This window comes from Schistocerca serialis, chromosome 6, assembly GCF_023864345.2.
Source record: "Schistocerca serialis cubense isolate TAMUIC-IGC-003099 chromosome 6, iqSchSeri2.2, whole genome shotgun sequence".
In the NCBI taxonomy this organism is placed as follows: domain Eukaryota; kingdom Metazoa; phylum Arthropoda; class Insecta; order Orthoptera; family Acrididae; genus Schistocerca; species Schistocerca serialis.
In genome coordinates this window covers 53,160,791-53,184,798 of record NC_064643.1, presented here as the reverse complement: position 1 = coordinate 53,184,798, position 24,008 = coordinate 53,160,791, and the positions used below count along the sequence as shown (strand labels likewise).

Sequence of the window (24,008 nt, the reverse complement as noted above, 5' to 3'; positions counted from 1 at the left end):
TGTTGGAAATGGTTATACGGTGATTATCAGCAAAAGTAATACAATCATAATGGAATATTGCCGAATTAAATCATGGGATGCACAGGAATTTATTCCTAAGCTGGAAAACGAGACACTAAAAGCTGTAGATGAGTTTTGCTATTCGGGTAGCAAAGTAACAGACGATGGTCGAAGTAGAGATGATATAAAATACAAACTGGGAATGACAAGAAGTTTCTTAATACGTTATAGAAAGATTTTTTTGAATGTATTCGTCCGTAGTGTCACGCTGTTCGGTAGTGAAACGTAGATTAAAAACAGACCAAACAGGAAGAGAACAGAATTTTTGGAAATGTGTTACAGAATGGTGTTGAAGATTAGATCGGTAGAATGTATACAATAAACAGTAAAGACGTACTGAGTCGAACTGGGGAGAAAGGAATATTATGTGAAAACATGTCTAAAAGAAGGGGTTGGTCGATGGGACACTTCGTGAGATATCAAGGTAAGTGAATTTGGTAACGCAAGAAAGTGTGTGTGCGGGCGGAGGGGCGGGGGGGGGGGGGGGGGGTAGGGGGGGGTGAAAGGGAGGAGTTACAAGTTGTAGAGGTATACCATGCCACGAATACAGTAAGCGGGTTCACAAATGGATATCGGTTGCAGAATTTATGCAAAGAGGTAAAAAATTCAGTGCATAGACCAATCGAGAACTGCGTCAAACTACTCTTACAGAACACAACACACAACAATAAGTCTCCTCAATATTCAAGGAAAAAATATTTCTGTTCCTGAACTTTTGGAGACTGTGTTCACTGAAACCGACGACAGAAGCTTCATATCAGCGCACACTACGCTGCAGAGTGAAAATCTCATTCTGTAATTGTTAGTTGGAGCTAGACGCATAGGACATTTCATTTCGGAAAATGATCGAGAGCAGCGGCATTTGTAAAGACTTGTTAGTGCTAACATACAAGCAGCACTACGTGAAATAAACGCAGAAATCAGTATGGGACGTACGATGAACGTATCAGTTTGGTAAAAATTTGGCGTTAACGGGTTGTGGCAGTAGACTACAAACGCGAGCGCGTTTGCTAACGATAGCCGGCACGGTAGCTCAGCGTGCTCGGTCAGAGGGTTAGCTACCCTCTGCAATAAAAAAAAAAAAAAAAAAAACTGAGTGAACAGATCAACGAAGAACCGAAATGGGTGTCATCGGACGTCCGCCACGAACAAATACAACGAACAATATAGAACAAAATGAGTTTAAAAAAAACTAAGACGGCAAGTCATCGTCTTCAACGCCTCTCCTGGGCTCGTGACCATATCGGTTGGATTCTAGACGACTGGAAAACCGTCGACTGGTCAGATGAGCTCCAATTTCAGTTGGTACCAGGTGATGGTTCGGTTAGAGTGTGGCATACCCTCCACGAAGCCATGGACCCAAGTTATCAGTAGGAGACTGTGCAATGTGGCGATGGCTCCATAGTAGTGTGGGCTATGTTTATGGAATAATCTGGGTCCTCTGGTCCACTGAACCGATCACTGACTGGAAATGGTTATGTTCAGCTACTTGGAGGCTGTTTGCAGCAATTCATGAACTTCATGTTAACAAAAACGATGGAATTTTTATGGATGACAGTGCGCCATGTCAGAACATTCTGGACAATTCGAGTGGATGATTTGGTCACCCACATCACCCGACATGAATCCCTTTGAACATTTATGAGACTTAATGGAGAGGTCAGTTCGTGCACAAAATACGTCACCGGCAATACTTTGGCTCCAGGGAACTTACGACGACTTTTTGAGTCCATGCCACGTCGAGATGGTGCACTATATTAGGAGGCATCGCATAATTTTCTTCACCTCAGTGTAATTTGACCATTATCAAGTAATTTATTACCGCGTTAGTACAAATTGTGACCTGATTAGCGTACTTTATGAGCAAATTAGCACTATATGATTCTTATCAGATGATCTATGACATATTATCATAATTTATAGCGTCCAAAATAGCTGAACAATGACGTCACAAGCTCAACTCTCCGACTGGAACTAGCTCTCAAGGTCAAAAAGATGGCAGAAGATCAACAAAATGGGTGTCACAGTGAACCGTTGCCCAAGGTCACCCCTGTGCAAGACAGGTCTGGAGCAGCCTTCTCCAGAAGACGAAACCTGATGGACAATTACGAGATACAACAGAGCAGTCACACTACTGTGTTTATATGGTTAGGAAGGAAGGGGCAGTTACAAAATCTGATTATTTGCAGGACTTCTTGAACACAGCTACACTGTGATTAAATCTGGATATGACACTCTGGAGGTCGTTCTATGGCAGACAGGACAATTACGGAGCGTTTATTACGCAAAATGCAGACGCGGGAGAATACCGTGCTTGGTTTCTCTGCGGAGAACTGCTGTAGAGGTGACAAAAGATAACGTAAGTGATAGAGATAAGCAGTTACTGAGAAGTAGCAATACTAGCAGTTATTTCAATAACTTCCAACAGTGCCTTGATCCATCTGTTTACCGAAGATCGTACAACGCTTTCACATCATGTCAGGTCTAGCCACAAGAGAGAGGGATAGACCATCAGGAAGGTGCTCTGTAGGTCGTGGAAATAACTGTGAGACTGCGGGCCACCTGTTCATGGAACAGCGTACTACACTGTTGTGCGCTCTCTCTAGACACTACTTTCAGCACAAAGTTGGTCACAGAGCGGTGGCTTAAGGGGGCGACCGTAAAGTCGTTTCACGTGCACGGTCGTTCCCTTGAGCCACCGCGCTGTTTGTCAGTTCAGTTTTGGCGGGTAATACCAATTGTGATTATAGGGAATTCGAGCGACTATGGAAATAACTGCCAGATGTCGGTATTTTTCTGTGGCAGTTATCGCCATAGTTCTTGTTCTCTGGGACTTAACGGGCTACCACTACAGGTAATTTAGAAGTTGCTAAATGCGTTGCAGACTCCAGTTAAGGGTCGTAGAAGCCGCTGAAATTTCCAGAGAGAGTAATTATCGAAGTGAACAAGTATTTTCGTACTGCTACGGAAATAACCGCTGGCCAGGAATCACACACCTGTGTAGTAATTTTGTAAGAACATATTGTGTTAATTTAGGGCAGTAAACTCATGCCAGCATAACACAAAATGTAGAAAACCTCCAGCCCTCTCAAAAAATGTGCTTAATAATTTGTGGCGTTATTGTGAGGAGAAACACTCACTGAGTTTGATCTCGTACATAGTACGGAAAGCTATGAAGCATTGTAAAGAGTGTGCAATATATTTTGCCGGTCGATGTGGCCGAGCGGTTCTAGGCGCTACAGTCTGGAACCGTGTGACCCTACGGTCGCAGGTTCGAATCCTGCCTCGGGCATGGATGTGCGTGATGTCCGTAGGTTAATTAGGTTTAAGTAGTTCTAAGTTCTAGGGGACTGATGACCTCAGAAGTTAAGTCCCATAGTGCTCAGAGCCATTTTTTGGCAATATATTTTTTGAGATTTTATCCTTTATGCTTTTTGATTTATTCGAGTATTATTGGTGATCTGTAATAGAAAATAGTTGACTATCTTCTCAAATTATACCATATCCTTAATGCTTCGTAGTCTTTCGCCATTGACCTGGAAACATTTTCTACAAGTATTAAGCATATCAGTTTTATACTGGAAAATTGTACGATGGAATACTTCAGATACATGTATGGCGAATTAAGCATTTCATGGAGGCACATTTGAAATGGATACAGGTGTGTACAATAAAAACCAGGTCAGATATTTGTCAATGGTATTTAAATAAAAGTATAGATTTACTTACATTACGGCCTACTAGTATTTGTGCATACTACATGAACATATTTGAACAATATATGCTTTTCTGATTTCAAAGAGGCCAAGTCAGTTCATTTCCTATTATGTTAGGTAACACTGAAAATATAGTAGGGGTCAGTGAAGTGAAATCGAAAGAAGACAAGGATTTCTGGTCAGATGAGTACAGAATAATATCAACAGCAACAGATAGTAGGGGTCAGTGAAGTGAAATCGAAAGAAGACAAGGATTTCTGGACAGATGAGTACAGAATAATATCAACACACACACTCACAGGTCATACCGGACTCGACAGTCCATTACCGCAGCAACGTATTTTCGCCACCTGTCCCTGTCTTGGGCTATTTCCTTCCATTCACCTTCAATACCTAGGCTCCTCAAATCAGCCTTCACATTGTCCTCCCATCTACGCCTCAGTCTCCCCACAGGACGTTTTCCCTCTAAGTGCCCTACCAGCACTCTGCGCGCTGCCCTGCCCTCATCCATTCGAGCTACGTGATCCGCCCATCGCAGCCTACGTGATATAATAATACTGATTATGTCAGGACTTGAATAGAGTTCGTGAACCTCTTCGCTATGCAGTGTTCGCCACTCTCCGCTAATGTCATCCCTTTTTGCTCCAAAAATTTTCCTCAAAATTTTGTTTTCAAATACTCGAAACGGCTTTTCATTTTGTACAGTGAGGGACCAAGTCTCACACCCATACAGTATAACTGGTAGAATAATAGTTTTGTATATTCTAATCTTTAAATTCCTTGACAATATCCGTGATGAAAGTAATCTATTCAGTGAGAAGTAGAACGCATTTCCCGCCCGTAATCTCTTCTTCAGTTCGGATTCAATCTCATTTCTCGACGTGATGTCCACGCCTAGATACTTAAATGTGTTCACTTTTTCAAACTGCTTGTCTCCAATTCATGACATTTCCTGATCTACTGCCGGCCACGGTGGCCGAGCGGTTCTAGGCGCTCAGTCCGGAACCGCGTGACTGCTGCGGTCGCAGGTTCGAATCCTGCCTCGGGCATGGATGTGTATGATGTCCTTAGGTTAGTTAGGGGACTGATGACCACAGATGTTAAGTCCCATAGTGCTCAGAGCCATTTGAACCATTTGAACCTGATCTACTGCTGTTGGCATTCTAGTAGTAATCTGGTATTTAGTTTTGTCTTCACTTATCCTTATGCATCAATGCATTCGCATTTACTGTTACAGATTCTTTCCCTTCGCTAATGATGTTTAGATCATCTGCATACCCTAATATCTTAATATTTCCATTTAACTCCACATTCTCTGAATTCTCTGCCGCCATTCGTACAATATATTCTAGGACTAAATTAGAAAGTAGCGGAGACAGGGCATCTCCCTGCTTAAGTCCATTCTTTATTACAAATTCTTCTGACTCCAATTTCCCCACGCGTACTCTACCTTTTGTGTTTCTCAAACTCGCCCCTATAAGTCTAACATAATTCTTTGGTATTCCAAGTTCCAAAAGAATTCTGTCCAATTTCGTTTGCAATACTGAATCATATGCTTTTGTAAAATCTATGAAAAGATTATGAACTGGCTTATTGTATTCCCATTTCTTTTCCAAAATTTGACGCATGGTGAATATTTGGTGTATAGTTGATCTGTTCCTCCGAAAGCCAGCTTGGTAATCCCCCACAATTTCATCTGCATATGGTGTAAGCCTGCTTAGCAGAATATTCGAGAAAATTTTGGAACATAATGGTAATAGCGATATCCCTCTATAACTACTACAATCCATTTTGTCGACCTTCTTAAAACTTGGGGTCAGAATTGACTCCTGCCACTCTTCAGGTATAATCTCTGAGTTCCATACTTTAGTTATCACTTTGTGAACTACTTCCACCAATTTCTGTCCCCCATTTTTAACTAATTCTGCAGTTATGCAATCTGATCCTGGTGCTTTATGGTTTTTCAATTTGTTGATTACATCTCTTACTTCCTTTAACGTTGGCTCAGGTATCTCGGGTTCTGCTGTATGTATTTCGTACGCCTGCTCATTTCCTGCTTCCTGGTGTACATTTAATAGATGCTCAAAATACGCCCTCCATTTTCTTAATAGAGCACTAGGGTCTGTCCGTATTCCCCCAGCATCCCCTCGAAGTGCATTTGTCCTAGCCTTGAACCCCTTCCTATACCCATTTATGTCTAGGTAAACTTCCCTAATGTTTTTTTGTTTTACTGTTTGTTTCCATTTTTTTAATCTCATTGTTCAAATAATCCCTCTTCTTTGCCTGTAGCCTATGACCAACTTCCCTTCTCATGTCCAAGAACTCCTCTCGTTTTCTGTCTCCCATTCTATCCCAATCTAATCGCGCTTTTCTCCTTTCCTCTACCAATTTCTTGCATTCTTCATCAAACCACAGTTTCCTCCTGTTCTTCTTAATTGTACCTATTGTGACCTTCGCTGCCTCTTTGATATTATTCCTCACAGTGCTCCACTGTTTATTTACATCCTCGTCTTGAGAGCATCAAACCTATTTGAAATTTCTATCATGTACCTTCTTCTAAAGTTTTCATCATTTAGCTTCTCAGTGTCGAACCTAACAAGTTCTGCATTGTGACACCTTGATGTTGCTGTAGACAGCCGTTGGTGAACTTTGGCAACTACAAGAAAATTATCCGAATCGCAGTCTGCTCCCCTGAAAGTCCTAACATTTTCTATACTAGTGTACTATCTCCGATCTACAAGAACATAATCAATTTGGTTTCGGGTGTGTCTATCCGGAGAGACCCAAGTTGCTTTATGAATGTCCTCCCTTTTGAAATATGTGCTCTCAACAATCATGTCTTTTGAAACAGCAAAATTAACCACCCTTGTGCCATTCTCATTCGAAATGTTATGCAAACTTTCTTTCCCAATTGTAGGCCGGAATGCTTCCTCCTTCCCTATCTTCGCATTAAAATCACATATGATTAATTTTGTATCGTACGAGAATAACTCATCCCACAGTTGATCTAGTTCTTCATAAAATCCGTCTCTAACAACCACTTCAGTGAGTGCGTGTACATTAATTACTACCAGTCTATTCCACCTGCCGGACAACAATATAACTTATAGTCGGTCACTAATGAACCTTATATCTCTGATGGCGGGAAGCACCTTTCTCTGTACTGCGAAACCTGTTCCGAAACTGTGAACTTCCGCACCTCCATAGGAAAATGTATAGTTACCCCTCTTTATGCTACCATCCCCTGCTACCGAGTTTCTTGAATAGCTGTAATGTCTAATTCGTCTAGTAATGTCTGGAACGTTCCTGGCCTGTTCAAACTTTTAACGTTCCATGTTCCCAATCTGAAAGTTCCTTTCGGCCTGAATCTCTTCGAAGTAGCTTCCGCCCGGAAATCCGAATGGGAACCTAGTTTGCCTCCGGAATATTTTACTTCAAAGAGACACATGCCCATTAATGTTGCTGATTATTGATGAATAGATTTGATAGTAAGAGAAGAAGAAACAGGGATGGTTCATCAAGCCATCGCCTGCTCCCCACCGGCTGTCCGCGACTGCTTATTTTTTTGTATTCGCAGCTACCCTTCATATCTGAAGGCCGTATCCCCTATTCACAACCTGGGGACGCGCTGTGCCGTGGTGGTAGGGGCCCACGAGACAGAATAATATTAACAGCAACAGAAAATGGTATAACGGGAATAGAATTCGTTATGAATAGAAAGGGAGAGCAAAGAATGTGTTACAGTGAACAGTTCAAAATGGTTCAAATGGTTCTGAGCACTACGGGACTTAACATCTGTGGTCATCAGTCCCCTAGAACTTAGAACTACTTAAACCTAACTAACCTAAGGACATCACACACATCCATGCCCGAGGCAGGATTCGAACCTGCGACCGTAGCGGTCCCGCGGTTCCAGACTGAAGCGCCTAGAACCGCACGGCCACACCGGCCGGCGTGAACAGTTCAGTGATAGGGTTGTTCGTATCAGAATCGATAGCAAACCAACACCGACAACGATAGTTCAGATGTACATGCCGACATCGCAAGCTGAAGATGAAGAAATAGAGAAAGTATATGAAGATACTGAAAGGGTAATACGCTACATAAAGGGAGATGAAAATCTAATAGTCGTAGGGCACTGGAATGAAGTTGTAGTAGAATGAGTAGAAGAAAAGGTTAAAGGATAACATGGGCTTGGCACAAGGAATGAGATAGGGGAAAGACTAATTGAGTTCTGTAATAAATTTCAGCTAGTAATGGCGAACACTCTGTTCAAGAATCACAAGAAGAGGCGGTATACTTGGAAAAGACTGGGTGATACAGGAAGATTTCAGCTAGATTACGTCATGACCAGACAGAGATTCCGAAATCAGATACTGGATTGTAAGGCCTAACGAAGAGCAGATATAGACTCAGATCACAATATAGTAGTGATTAAGAGTAGGCTGAAGTCCAAGAGATTAGTAAGGACGAATCAATACGCTAAAAAGTGGGATACGGAAATGCTAAGGGATGACGAGACACGCTTCAAGTTCTCTAAGGCTATAGGTACAGAAATGAGGGATAGCTCAGTAGGCAATACGGTCAAAGAGCAATGGACATCTTTAAAAAGTAAAACATAGGTGCAAAGAAGGTAACTGCGGAGAAGCCATGGATAACAGAAGAAATACTTCAGTTTATCGATGAAAGAAGGAAATACAAAAATGTTCCGAGAAATTCAGGATACAGAAGTACAAGTCCCTGAGGAATGAAATAAATAGGAAGTGCAGGGTACCTAGGACCAAATGCCTGCATGAAAAATGTGAAGAAATCGAAAAAGAAATGATTGTCGGAAGCACTGACTCAGCATATAGGAAAGTCAAAACAACCTTCGGTGACATTAAAAGCATGGGTGGTAGCATAAAGAGTGCAACGGGAATTCCACTGTAAAATGCAGAGGAGGGAGCGGATAGGTGGAGTGAGTACATTGAAGGCCTTTATGAGTCGGAGGTTATGTCTGGTGTGATAGAAAAACAAACAGGAGTCGATTTAGAAGAGATAGGAAATCTAGTATTATAATCAGAATTTAAGAAAGCTTTGGAGCACTTACGATGAAATAAGGGAGAAGGGGTAGATAATATTCCGTTAGAATTTCTAAAATCATTGGGGGAAGTGGCAACAAAACGACTCTTCACGTTGGTGTGTAGAATGTATGAGTCTGGCGACATACTATCTGACTTTCGGAAAAATATCATACACACAATTCCGAGGACTGCAAGAGCTGACAGTGCGAGAATTATCACACAATCAGCTTAACAGCACATCCCTCCAAATTGCTAACAAGAATAATATACAGAAGGATGGAAAATAAAATTGAGGGTGTGCTAAATGATGATCTACTTGACTTTACAAAGGGTAAAGGCACCCGAGAGTCAATTCTGACGTTGCGGTTGATAATGGAAACAAGACTAAAAAGAAATCAAGACACAGTTATTGGATTTGTCGACTTGGAAAAAGCTTTCGATAATGTAAAATGGTGCCAAATATTCGAAATTCTGAGAAAAATAGGGTAAGCTACAGGGAGAGGCGGGTAATATACTATAGATACAAGAGCCAAGAGGGAATATTAAAAGAGGTAGAACAAGAACGACAGCCTCGGATTAAAAAGGGTGTAAGACGGGGATGTAGTTTTTCGGCTCTACTGTCCAATCTGTACATCGAGGAAGCAATGATGGAAGTAAAAGAAAGGTTCAGGAGTGGAATTAAAATTCAAAGTGAAAGGATATCAATGATACGACTGCTGCTGACATTGCTATCCTGAGTGAAAGTGAAGGAGAATTACAGGATCTCCTGAATGGAATGAACAGTCTAATGGGTACAGAATATGGATTGAGAGTAAATCAAAGAAAGACGAAAGTAATGAGAAGTAACAGAAATGAGAACAGTTAGAAAGTTAACATCAGGACTGATGATAAGGAAGTAGATGAAGTTAAGGAATTCTGCTACATAGGCGGCAAAATAACCGATGATGGACAGAGCAAGGACATCAAAAGCAGACTAGCACTGGTAAGAAGGGCACTCCTGGCCAAGAGAACTCTACTAGTATCAAAGATAGGCCTTAATCTGAGGAAGAAATTTCTGAGAATGTACGTTGAGAGCACAGCAGTGTACAGTAGTGAAACATGGACTGTGGGAAAACTGGAGCAGAAAAGAATATCATGGTCAGATATGGTGCTACAGACGAACGCTGAAAGTTAAGTGGGCCAATAAAGTAAGGAATGAGGACGTTCTGCGCAGAATCGAAGAGGAAAGGGATATGTGGTAAGCACTGACAAAGAGAAGGGACAGGATGATATGACATCTGCTAAGACATGAGGGAATGACTTCAACGTAACTAGAGGGAACTGTAGAGGGCAAAATGGAAGACAGATATTGGAATGCATCCAGCAAATAATTGAGGACGTATGTTGCAAGTGCCGATCTGAGATGAAGAGGTTAGCACAGGAGAGGAATTCGAGCCGCTTCAAACGAGCCAGAAGACTGACGAGACGACCCCTGAAAAAAAAAAAAAAAAAAACACTTTCTGCTAGGTGGACTCATTACCTTGTTGTGGTGTAGTCACATACAAAAAACTTTAGCCCTCCATTTTGAGTGGTCATCTGTCTCATTAATGAATAACCTGTTATATATTTAGACAGTTAACTCATGATATTAAATTGTAAAAAGAGAGAAAAAAAGAGGAAACAGGCAGGCGACATTGATGGATGAAGTATACTGGAAAGGCTGCATTTATTGCCTCATATACTTGACAGTATGTGTACACTGCCATCACATTTAAGTTTTAAAAAAGGCAAAACATGGAATTGACAGGTGAAATATTCCTCTGGACAGGAAATTTTATCATTGAGAAATTCCCCACGTCAGTACTATCAACTCTGAATCTCACAATCTAGATACCCAAAGAAAAATTAGATCAACAGAGTAAAACGGTATAGTAGTGGCATCTGAGGCGTTTAAATAAGTTACTTATACGAGATTAACATAACCTATCATCCACAAAAGTTCTGCATACATGAAGGCCAAACGTAAGAGACAGACATTAAGCTGAAGACTTGGACAGATGTAGTTAACTATTCTCCCACAAAAAAATTAAGACCCTTCCAGTAGTTGAAGAAATCGAGGAGCTTTCCAGCTGAATCTTCCTGTCAGATTAAAATTGTGTGCCGGACCGAGACTCGAACTCGGGACCTTTGCCTTTCGCGGGCAAGTGCTCTACCATCTGAGCTACCCAAGCACGACTCACGCCCTCTCCTCACAGCCATACTTCTGCCGGTACCTCGTCTCCTACCTTCCAAACTTTACAGAAGCTCTCCTGCTGCAGAGTGAAAATCTCATTATGGAGTTTTCCAGTTGTCACATAAAAGTTCTGGTACAGGAGTAAACGAATCTTATCACTTTGCGTATATTTTAGTGTTTTATTACAAGGCCCTACACTTATTCCATTAGGGGAACAACTGCAGAAATTGAGCTTCGAATTTTACTTACAGTATTCAGCTTACACATTAGTTCATTCTTGAAAAAGCGCGAGTTTAACATTTTACTTTTGAAACCGTGTAGCAAAGTTCCGTTTACTTCCTGTTGCAGCTGCGTGGATAATACTCGTATTTATAATAGCGACCGATATATAACGAATAACCGTTGAAACATCAACTGAACTGGACAGTTAATATGATAAGGTTGTGGCGCGTTTGTCCGCAGCTCGTGGTCGTGCCCTCCTACGGCCAGCTACTCCCCCCCCCCCCCCCCCCCCCCCGCCACAGCCAACTTCATCCCTGCAGCTGTGTGGGATACAACTCACTCCCTGCCTGCGCTCTGCGCTGCCATCGCTGACTGCGTCGGCCAGCAGTCACTCGCTACAGTAGGCGAGGCGCGTGATTGATAACTTGTTCCGAAGCTGCCGACATCGGCGGTACACAGTCCGCTGGAATTTCACCTCCCTGATGTAAATGACCGAAGCTGTCATCATCTCGTTAAATATATGCAAGAATGAACACATCTGGGAATTCTGAAGCTGAAAGCGGAATTTAAAGATATGTAAACTGGGAATTTTTCTGTAGCTAACAACAGACTTACAAGATACTATCACGACCACTGAATTTTTAGCCGTGTACTCTGCAGGGCCACACATACACTCCAGAACAGATTTTACAGACATGCCAGAATTAATTGATGACCAGGCTAAAGCACTGCAGTTAACCATCAAATACAGGGTGTCCAGGTTAGAGATATACACAAACATATCATCACTACGAAAGAATTAGACATTTTATATTGCTGGGTACATACGCAATCAATAGAGACACTCTCAGACGCTCTCTAAGATGTGGTCCTCACCATATCATAAACAGCGCTGAGTCGCATAGCACATAGGGGTTGGTAGCCCTGCACAAGGCAGCACGTACGGAGACAGAGCTCTCGTGAAAGATAAGTAATTTAGGTTGTAATTAATTGTAGTTGAACACTTTTAACTAATTAAATACGTTCTTTAATGTACTCTTCAAGCTCACCATTAAAAGTTTTTCTTTTATTTGCGTAGTGTTCTAGTAATCGCGAAAAGTTCGTTTGTTTACTTACTGCTGCTTAGGCCTAATTTTTCGAGTGTGCATATTTAGCATTATACCGGAGTTGTAAGTGGATTTGCTGAAGTTTAACTGATTAAATACGTTCATTAGGGTGCTTTTCAAGCTCACAATTAAAGGTTTTTCTTTTATTTGCGTATTGTTCCACTTATCGCAAAAAGTTCGTTTTGATTACATTCGGCTGTTTAGGCCTAATTTTTGATCGTGCATATTTAGCCTTATACCACAAATTTAAGTGCATTTGGTAATAGTTTACTTATATATTAGTTTCCAAAACATATTTAGTGTCCTTTTGCATCTGTATTTAATATATTATCGTCATAACTTAGTAAATCTCTTAACTAATTTCCAAACAACCATGGATACTAAGTGTGTGTTCAGGGGTTTTGTGCAGCTGTTGGTTTCATTGGGGAAATTGTAGCGGCGTGAGAATTGGGGAAGCAGACGAGACTCTTCCATTCTTTTGCAGGGTTTGCTCAAGAGATAGCATTATAGCTGAACAGGAGGAGAAAATTAGAGTCCTTCAGGCTGATTTGGACAGAGCGAGGGAGGAACTGAAGAGCTTAGGGGGGGAGGAGGGTAAACAGCGGTGGGAAGTGGTAACTGGGAACAGGGGCCACAGAAAGAGGACAATGTCTGACAGTTTCCCAATTGGCACAACCAATAGATTTGCCTTGCTACCACAGTTAAGTAAGGAAGAGGCTCCAGTAGAAGTAGATTCAGTTAAGATGCAACAGAATCTCACTTGGAAACCAACTGTTTCAAAAAAAGTAGAAAGTAAGAGGAAAGTTCTGTTGCTAGGTAGCAGCCATGGAAGAGGTGTGGGCCAGATTTTGCAGGAAAAATTAGGTGACAGGTACCAGGTCACAAACTTTTTCAAGCCAAGTGCATGTCTTAGCCAGGTGGTAGAAGATATAGGTTCCTTGTGCAAGGGTTTCACAAAGCAGGATCGTGTGATGATAGTGGGTGGAGTGGGAAACAGTATTGATAGTGATCAGGGCTACAGTATTGAGTGTGACCTGGTGAAAATAACCTCGGCGACGACCCATACCTGTGTTGGCCTGGTGCCTGCTTTCGTGTGGCATGATCAGCCCCAGTTGAACCGCTCTGCCAGGAGGGTAAATATGGAGTTGGATCACTTACGTAGGGCGGCCACTCTGTCAGACATTGGATTGGTTCCTGTCGAGGCTATTGATACGGGGGATTTCACAAGGCATGGCCTACACCTCAGTAGGAAAGGGAGCGGCAAACTGGCAGGGTTGTTAGCGAAATCCATAAGGGGGGACACTAGAACTCATGGATGTATCTCTTTTTTAGACTAATATCAGTGTCCAATGAGAAGGTCAGGCAGGCAGATGCTAAAAAGGTCCAAAACTCACAAAATTCTCACAACAGGAAAGTAAATAATAATATTACTATATTTAACCAAAATATTGGTGGATTAAAGCAAAAAGTAGATTCTCACAAAAGTAAAGTAAAAAATAATGTTACCACTTTTCACCAAAACATCCCAGGATTGAAGAATAAAGTTGATTAGCTCCTGGTTTGTTTAGATGACATTCAATCTTATAATGTAATAGATATACTATGTGTGGTGTCACCGCCAGACACCACACTTGCTAGGTGGTAGCCTTTAAATCGGCCGTGGTCCGTTAGTGTTGTGACTTGGCAAGACAGCCAAGCCACTACGAGGTGAAGCCGAAAGACACGCGTTTAAGCTCACGCAGGATGGCGTGAGGTCTGGAACAGGTCAGGGATATGAGACTAGCAAAAATAGTACATATCTGTTGAAATACTTAACTTTAATCCATAATTGGTGAACATCGGTCTGACGATACATGCATCACAAGATAAATAGCAAATGATAATGGCGCTTTGCTAGGTCGTAGCAAATGACGTAGCTGAAGGCTATGCTAACTATCGTCTCGGCAATTGAGAGCGTAATTTGTCAGTGAACCATCGCTAGCAAAGTCGGCTGTACAACTGGCGCGAGTGCTAGGCCGTCTCTCTAGACCTGCCGTGTGGCGGCGCTCGGTCTGCAATCACTGATAGTGGCGACACGCGGGTCCGACGTATACTACCGGACCGCGGCCGATTTAAAGGCTACCGCCTAGCAAGTGTGGTGTCTGGCGGTGACACCACAGTTAGCATACGTCAGACCCGTGGGGCGCCACTATCAGTGATTGCAGACCGAGCACCTCCACATAGCAGATCTAGTCTAGAGAGACTCCCTAGCACTCGCCCCAGTTATACAGCCGACTTTGCTAGCGATGGTTCACTGTCTACCTACGCTCTCATTTGCAGAGACGACAGTTTAGCATAGCCTACAGCTACGTCATTTGCTACGACCTAGCAAGGCGCCATATTCAGTTACTATAATTACGATCTTCAAGAATGTATTCTGAACAGATAATATTGTGAATCATGTACCGTCAAGAGCGACGTTCATCATAATAGATTAAAGTTAAGTATGAAACTAATTACGTCCGCTTTCTGAATTCTAATTCCTTGTCATGTTCCAGACCTCACGTCAGTATAGTCCTTCCTTCCTCACGCCAGCCTGCTTGAGCTAAAACGCGTGCATTTCGGCCTCCTCTCGTAACACGGTGTTGGCTCTTCTGCCAACACAACATTGGCGACGAGCCAAAACGCTGTTCTTATCTATACTGCCCTGATTTACTTGTGTAATAGCTTCGCCACAATCTCCAGATGTACTGTCCGAATTTTATCGCTTACAGAATCAGCAGACGCAGGCATTACTGGATGTCCTTGGACAGCTCGTCCAGGGTCAACGTGCAATGCAAAACGATGCGGCAGCCGCTGCTCCACTGCTAACACAGCCACAACACATAGTTGCACCAAGCTTCAGACCTTTTGATGCGGCACTGGAAAGCTGGACGGATTGATCACGCCAATTTGGATTCCATCTCGCCGCCTACAGAATTCAAGATAACGAGCGGCAGCCTTTTCTTTTGTCGTCCGTCGGGGTGCAAACCTACTGCGTGATAGTCAAATTATTTCCCCGAAGCGACGTAGCATCTCTGTCCTACGAAGAAATTTTGTCTGTATTAGATGCATATTTCAAACAATCATTCAATGTAGTTGCAAAACGGTATACCTTCTTTCGTACAAAACGTACAGCAGGTCAGACTAATCAGGAGTGGGTTGCAACCTTGCAAGGCCTTACTAGGGACTGTGCTTTTGAGTGTCAGTGTTGACTCCCATATTCAGATACTATGGTACGTGATGCAATTGCACAGAACGTTTCTGATGTTCGTATAAGGGAACAGATTTTGAAACCAGTCAATCCCTCCCTTCAACAAGTGATGGACATATTGGATCGGCAGGACACACTTGACTTTGCTCAGGAATCATTTGAAACTTCGCCAGCCATGTGTCAGGTTAACCGACCTGCCGGGCGAGCTGCAGGGAGCAGTAAACAGCCCTTGCACCTGGCCGCGCCGCTGCCACCAGGCTCTCAGCCACGTGTGCCGCACCGGCAAGCAAATGCAGTGCTCAAATCATGCCCGCGGTGCACTACTAAACTTTCGCGTGAGAATTGCCCGTCACGCCAAGCTATTTGCTTTTACTCTAATAAAAAAGGACATGTTCAGAGTGTTTATCAGAAAAAGCTCAGGTCGGAAACTCCAAACCATTCCAGGCCCTTTGCTTCGCGCTGGAATCGGAATCGAACCAAGGATACTCAGGCTCACGAAACATCCCCCATGGAATTTCATATCGTTCATTCCACTCCGCCCAGTGCCACTCTCTCTAACAGTGACTGTGTTCGTCCCACAAATAGGGTGCGTCGACATCGCCGGAACTCCCGTCAAGTCGCAAGTGATTTTGTACCAGTGTCAGTTCACGTTGCACGAGACAGTCACTCTTGTTGACAGCAGGACAATAAACTTTTTGTAGACTTGGACATTAACGGCAAAGTGATACCATTCCAGCTCGATACCGGAGCTGCAGTTTCAATGATCAATCAAGACACTTACAAACTTCTAGGCACACTTCCGTTGCGTGCCGCAAATGTTAAGTTAACTAGCTATTCAGGTCAAGAGATCCCTGTGTTAGGACAGTGCAGCCTTCATGCAACATATAAAGGACAAACAAAACTTGTGTCATTTTACGTCCTTCATTCTTCTTCTGCAGTGAACTTGTTTGGTTTCGATTTATTTCAGTTGTTTAACTTGTCTATAGTAAATCAGGTCCTATCAGTGAACCAGAATGTGCCTTCAGACAGTGTTTCTCGTCTATGTGAAGAATTTGCAGACATTTTTGCACCGGGCCTTGGTTGCGCTAAGAACTATAAAGCGCATTTGGAACTGAAAGTAAACGCGCAACCGAAATTTTTCAGAGCGCGCAATGTTCCCCACGCATTGCGTGATGAGGTTCCAAATACATTACACGATTTGGAATCACAAGGTGTAATTGAACGTGTGCAGGCTTCTCTCTGGACATCACCCTTAGTATTTTTGCCAAAATCTTCAGGATAATTGAGACTTTGTGTGGACTTCAAGGCAACGGTGAATCCACAACTAGTGATTGCAACTTTTCCTTTACCCCGCCCGGAAGATCTTTTTGACAAGCTGTGCCCGGGCTAATATTTTTCGAAGTTGGACCTAGCAGATGCGTACTTGCAAATACCGGTGGATGAGGAATCCCAGCGCGTTTTGGTGGTTAACACGCATCTTGGTTGATATCAATTCAAACAGCTGCCATTCGGGTGTGCATCTGCCCCTGCATTGTTTCAGCAATATCTACAAACTGTTTGTGCATCGGTCCCTACTGTAGCAAACTATCTGGACGATATTGTGATTCCCGGAAAGACGGAGGAAGAACATTTAGCCAATCTCAGAACATTATTTCAGGTCTTGCGACAAAATGGTCTTCGCTTAAGGGAGGACAAATGTGTGTTTTTTGCTCGTGACTTGTCATACCTGGGACATGTACTCAATGCCCAAGGCATACATCCCAGACCCAGGCACCTCCGTGCCATACAAGACTTGCCTTCGCTGCAGAATTTGAAGCAGCTACAGAGTGTGCTGGGAAAAATCCACTATTATTACAGATATGTGCCGCATGCCTTTTCCATTTCAGCTCTGCTTCATCGCTTACGCCGTAAAGGTGTTTCGTTCGTCTGGACGACGGAATGCGAACGCGCCTTTCGCTGGTTGAAATCGGCGTTGCTTTCCGATACTTGCATTACGCCATTCGATCCCCAGAAGCCCCTTTTGTTGATGGTGGATGCATCGGATTTCAGGATCGGTGCTGTGCTTGCGCACAAAGATGGATCGCACGATCGTCCTATTGCCTTTGCGTCCAAATTGCTCTCGTCTGCGCAAAGACATTATTCACAGATCGAGAAAGAAGCATTGGCTCTCGTATTTGGTGTTACAAAGTTTCATGACTTCTTGTATGGTCATCACTTTACCATAATCACAGACCACAAACCTTTGACATCGCTTTTTCATCCGAACAAGCCTGTACCTCCAAGTACAGCGCAGAAATTGCTTCGCTGGTCTAATTTCCTCTCGCAGTACCGCTATGATATCTTGTATCGGTCCTCTGCTAAGCACGGAAACGCCGTGGCTTTCGATTCCTCCGAACTTGCTTGCATGATCATTGATTCGGAAACCGATTACGACTATGTGCTCTTCTTGCATGGTGTGTGCTGAACGACAATCAGCACCAACATGGAAATCCTTTGCATGGCCAAAAGCCACTTTCCCTTGGCAACGCTTACACGTCGATTTTGCTGGTCCATTCTGAGTACTCGATGTTTGGTTGTGATAGATTCATTCAGTACTTTTCCTTTTGTTGTCCAGATGTCTTCCACGACATCATCTGCCACCATCCAAGCATTATCTGCTATCTTTTCCATTTAAGGTCTTCCACAGACAACTGTTCCCGACAATGGCCCACAATTCATGTCCGCAGAATTTCAGTCATTCTACAAGGCCAATGGTATTCAACATCTGACGTCCTCGCCGTTTTCGCCACAGTCAAACGGTGCCGCTGAACGGTTGGTCAGGACTTTCAAGTCACAGATGTTGAAGTTGAAAGAGTCGCATTCTCGGGAGGACGCGTTATTGCTCTTTTTGTCCTCGTATCGCTCTCAGACGCGGGATGGTCGTTCGCCGGCTGAGTTGCTCCATGGTCGCCATCATCAGACCTTGATGTCTTTGCTACATCCGCAGCATCAGGTTACTGTGCAGCGGCAGATACCTACTTTTGCCCCAGGCGACGTTGTCTACTACCGCCACTATCGAGGTTCACGGCGTTGGCTCGAAGGGCGCATTCTTCGCTGCCTCGGACGCGCTATGTATCTGGTTTTGGGGGCCTCTGGTGAGGTGCGCCAGCATCTAAATCAGCTGCGCCTCTGTCGTCGCACGGGACCTGCCGCTCGCCGTCTGCTTTCAGTGACAGTGCTATCCGGTCAGCGCCCCAGGGACCCATCTACTGGCTCGCCTCAGCCCCAGGTGTTACCGACGCTGCCTTCCATTTTGCCCCATGGCGACGCTCCGCCGCCGCCGCCAGTTCTCCCGCCGGCGACGCCCGCAGTGGACGCGTCGCTGCAGCCGCCGGGCGCCCCCCTGGGTCACGAGCCGCCGATCGCTCCCCGGGACCAGTTGCCCTCCGACATGGAACTCTTGCCTGCTCTGGACCATATGTCGTCTATGCCCGTCGGGTGCCCCGGCCTGATGGAGGTCGACCCTTTGGCCCCTCCTATCTCTCTACGGGCGCATACAATGCATGTTGGCGTGAACCCTGAAGTAGGTTTTCAGGCGTTCCCTAGCTCCCCGCGGTCCGAATGGCAGGGTGCGGGTGGCACAGCCTCGTCTGTTGTTAGGCTCCCCACCTCGTCACATATGTCAACATGGGGTCCTCCCCACGGCGGACGGAGTCCTTATACCACAACCGCACGCCGATTTGCGGGGGAGGAATGTGGGGTCACCACCAGACACCACACTTGCTATGTAGTAGCCTTTAAATCGGCCACAGTCCGTTAGTATATGTCAGACCCGCGTGTCGCCACTAACAGTGATTGCAGACCGAGCGCCGCCACACGGCAGGTCTAGTCTAGAGAGACTCCCTAGCACTCGCCCCAGTTGTACATTCGACTTTGCTAGCGATGGTTCACTTACTACATACGCTCTCATTTGCAGAGTCGACAGTTTAGCATAGCCTTCAGCTACGTCATTTGCTACGACCTAGCAAGGCGCCATATTCAGTTACTATGTCTTCTGAACAGATAATACTGTGACTCATGTACCGTCAAGAGCGACGTTCATCATTAATGGATTAAAGTTAAGTATCAAACTAATTACGTCCGCTTCCTGAATTCTAATTCCTTGTCATGTTCCAGATCTCACGTCAGTATAGTTCTTCCCTCTTCACGCCTACCTGCGTGACCAAAAACGCGTGCATTTCGGCCTCTACTAGTAACACGGTGTTGGCTCTTCTCCCAACATAACACTATGCCTAAAACTTCCTGCCAGTTTAAAACTGGAAACATCCCCCAGGCTGTGGCTAAGCCACGCCTCCGCAATATCCTTTCTTTCTGGAGTGCTAGGTCTGCAAGGTTCACGGGAGAGCTTCTGTAAAGTTTGGAAGGTAGGAGACGAGATACTGGCAGAAGTAAAGCTGTGAGGACGGGGCGTGAGTCGTGCTTGGATAGCTCAGTTGGTAGAGCACTTGCTCGCGAAAGGCAAAGGTCCCGAGTTTGAGTCTCAGTCCGGCACACTGTTTTTATCTGCCAGGAAGTTTCATATCATCGCACACTCCGTTGCAGAGTGAAATCTAATTCTGTATACTATGCCTATCTGTCTGATATGGAAAAGGTTATAAAGTAGCTGCATATATGAGTAGAGAGAATAAAGTGAGAGGAGTAGTTGCCATATATGTCAAAAGTTATCACTGTGTAGAAAGCTTAGATGCAAAAAAGTTTTGGCTAGAGCAACATATAGAAGCATGTGCTTGTCAAACTGAACGAGGGCTCTTCTATAATTATAACAGTATATAGGTCCCCTTCAGGAAACTTTCATTTATTCCTGGAAAACTTGGATGCCTTGTTGTGCTATCTGTCAGATATGGGAAAGCAAATTATTATTTGTGGGGACTTCAATGTTGATTCACTGAAAGAGTGTAATAGGAAGCATGACTTGGAAGTTTTGCTTGGTTCTTTCAATTTGACATCTGTCATTAATTTTCCTACTTGGGTAGTAAAGGACAGCAACAAATTGATAGATAACACTTTTATAGACCAAGATAGGTTTAAAAACATACATTCTTGTCCTGTTGAGAATGGCGTTTCTGATCATGATGCTCAGCTAGTTACGGTATATGACATAGCTCCATCCAGTAATTCAAAACTACCTTCCATAGTTGTGTGTTCAATTAATGTCTCAACAATTAGAAATTTCAGAGAAAATCTTCAGCAGTTAGACTGGGATGAGGTGTACAAGGAACCCGATGCTAATTTAAAATATAACTTATTTCATGATACACTTGTAAGAGAATCTGAATACTGTTTCCCGAAGAAAGTAGTTAAATCTAATTACAAGAAACCATGCAAAGAACCTTGGCTTGCTAAAGGAATAAAAATATCTTGTAACCACAAAAGGGAGCTGTATCCAACAACAAGAAAGAGTAATGACCCAGAAACAGCCAAACATCATAAAAACTACTGTGCTACATTGAGAAAGGTTATTAAAAAGTCCAGAAGCATGTACATCATGTCTCAGATTAATACCACTGGTAACAAAATCAAAACAATTTGAAATATTATTACAAGGGAGACAGGGCAACCAAGAGTACAGGATGACGGGATCACCATCAAAGCGAATGGAAACTTGATAAACAACAAGCTGGAAGTCGAAAACTTTTTGAATAATCATTTTTTAAATGTTATAGAGAAAATAGGATCTTAATGTTCATTAGAAGAACCATAGCAGTTAATGGAAGAGGCCTTACCCACACCATTTGATACAACTGAAATTCCACCCACCTCTCCTTCTGAAATTAGGAAGATAATAAACTCTCTCAAGAATAGAAGCTCACATGGAATTGATGGCATTTCCAGCAGGATAATAAAAGCTTGTTCCCAAGAAATAAGTGGAATTCTTAGCCACATATGTAATAGCTCTCTGAAGCAGAGTATTTTCCCAGATAAACTGAAGTATGCAATTGTTATACCACTGCATAAAAAAGGGGATACATCTGATGTCAACAACTACCGCCCAATATCTCTTCTGACTGCCTTATCCAAAATTCTTGAAAAAGTAATGTATTGTAGAGTAGCTTCACACCTTTGTAAAAATAAAGTTTTATCAAAATGGCAGTTTGGTTTCCAGAATGGTTTTTCAATGGAAAATGCTATATATACTTTCACTAATGAAACATTAAATGCTCTGAGTAACCGGAAGTCACCCATTGGGATTTTTTGTGATAAATGAAAAACTTTTGATTGTGTAAATCATGGAATACTTCTAGATAAGCTCAAGTACTATGGTATGAATGGGACACTGCTCAAATGGTTTAAATCATACCTAACTGGAAGAGCGCAGAAAGTTGAAGTAAGCAGTTCACATAATACGCAAAAAACTGGTGATTTCTCAAACTGGGGAACAATCAAGAATGGGGTGCCGCAAGGTTCGGTCTTGAGTCCTCTGCTGTTCTTAATATATATTAATGACTTGCCATTCTATATTGACGAAGATGCAAAGGATGATACAAGTACAGCTATTACACCCAACAGACAAGAATTAACTGGTAAAATTGTAAATGATGTTTTTCAGAAAATCATTAAGTGGTTCTCTGCAAAAGGGCTCTCATTAAACTTCTACAAAACACATTATATACAGTTCCACACAGTAAATGGAATGACACCATTAATAAATATAGACTTCGATCAGAAATCGGTAGCTAAGGTAGAATATTCAAAATTTCTAGGTGTATGCATTGATAAGGGATTGAACTGGAAAAAACACACTGAGGATCTTCTGAAACGTTTGAGTTCAGCTACTTATGCAATTAGGGTCCTGGCAAATTTTGGCGATATACATCTCAGTAAATTAGCTTACCATGCCTATTTTCATTCTCTGCTTTCGTATGGCATCATATTCTGGGGTAACTCATCATCGAGTAAAAGAGCGTTCATTGCACAAAAGAATAATTGCTGGAGCTCAGTCAGGATCATCCTGCAGACACTTGTTTAAAGAGCTAGAGATCTCCAGTGTAGCCTCACAATATATATATTCACTTATGAAGTTTGTTATTAACAATCCGAATGAATTCAAAAGTAATAGCAGTGTACATAGCTACAACACTAGGAGTAAGGATGATCTTCACTACTCAAGGTTAAACCTAACTTTGGCTCAGAAGGGGGTAAATTATGCTGCCACAGAAGTCTTTGGTCACTTACCTAATAGCATAAAAAGTCTGACAGATAGCCATATAACATTTAAAAGGAAATTTAAAAAAAATTCTTAATGGCAACTCCTTCTACTCATTAGATGAATTTTTGGATATAGTAAGTGGGTAATTTCCCCAACCCCCACAAAAAATATAACATCTTGTATAGACACCTTTTATTAACCTGACATGTTCCACATCATTATGAAGTGTCGTATTTATGATCTATGGAACAAGTCCTAATCTAATCTAATCTAATCATGATTGCAAGTGACACCATGCATGGGCGTTTATCAAGAACATTATTTGTAGAACCACTGTTTGAAGTCTGGTATATTTGAGACAGTGGATCTATGCAGCAGAAGAGGCCTTCACACCTACCATACTTATGAACATGTAGTGAGAAGTGGAGTACCATTTCGATATGTGTTGAGCAACAATCGGTGCTCACATTGAATTACCAACATGCATAAAAATGATTGAGCTCCCATTTTCTATACCCCTAGCTTGGACATCTTGTACATGTGAGATCACCAGTTCTATATACACTAACATAAGTAATTGATGGAAGCACGCACTCACCAAAGGGGATGATACACCACAGCTAAGTTAAATATATGCACCTGTGCTCTCTCCCAATGTCAAAGAGGGGATATCAAGGTGGCGATACAATATGTCATCAACCCTCCTGTGCCAAGATCAAAAGCTTGTGAAATAGTTGGAACCGTGACACCATAGGTGGCCAGGGCTATCACCAATGATAGAGCTTGTGTCCAGCTGTACAGCCACCCTTCCCCTCACACCACCTCGTCGACGATCGTATAAGGTGGGACTTCACAAGCAGGACCACATCAGTATTCACCTCTACCGACCCTGAAGTGTACATATTGATTGCTCTGGAGATGATGATGAGGGCCACAGACGCTCCCTTCTGGGCGCTGGCATTTCGAGTAAGCATCTAAATTTTTTTAATATACGTTTGTGCATGATTGTGTATAGGCATATTCTAATGGATTTTTTATAACATTACACTCACCAACCAAGACATATATGCCCTGACTTATGGGCTACGAAACGTTTGCCTTCTTAATGCAGCAAATACTGCCTCTAAAGGTCAGACGCTCAGTGGGTGTTACAGAACTGGCACCACTAAGCAACGACGACTGTGTATGTGTCCTTATACGAGGGTTGTTCG

The 24,008-nt window shown here is 43.0% G+C and overlaps 1 protein-coding gene across 3 annotated transcripts in view; it reads right to left on the bottom strand.

The window, feature by feature from the left end:
- LOC126484515 (UDP-glycosyltransferase UGT5-like) overlaps nucleotides 1-24,008 on the bottom strand; it is a 155,346-nt gene that overhangs the window by 66,723 nt on the left and 64,615 nt on the right. The gene's annotated exons all lie outside the window — the stretch shown is intronic.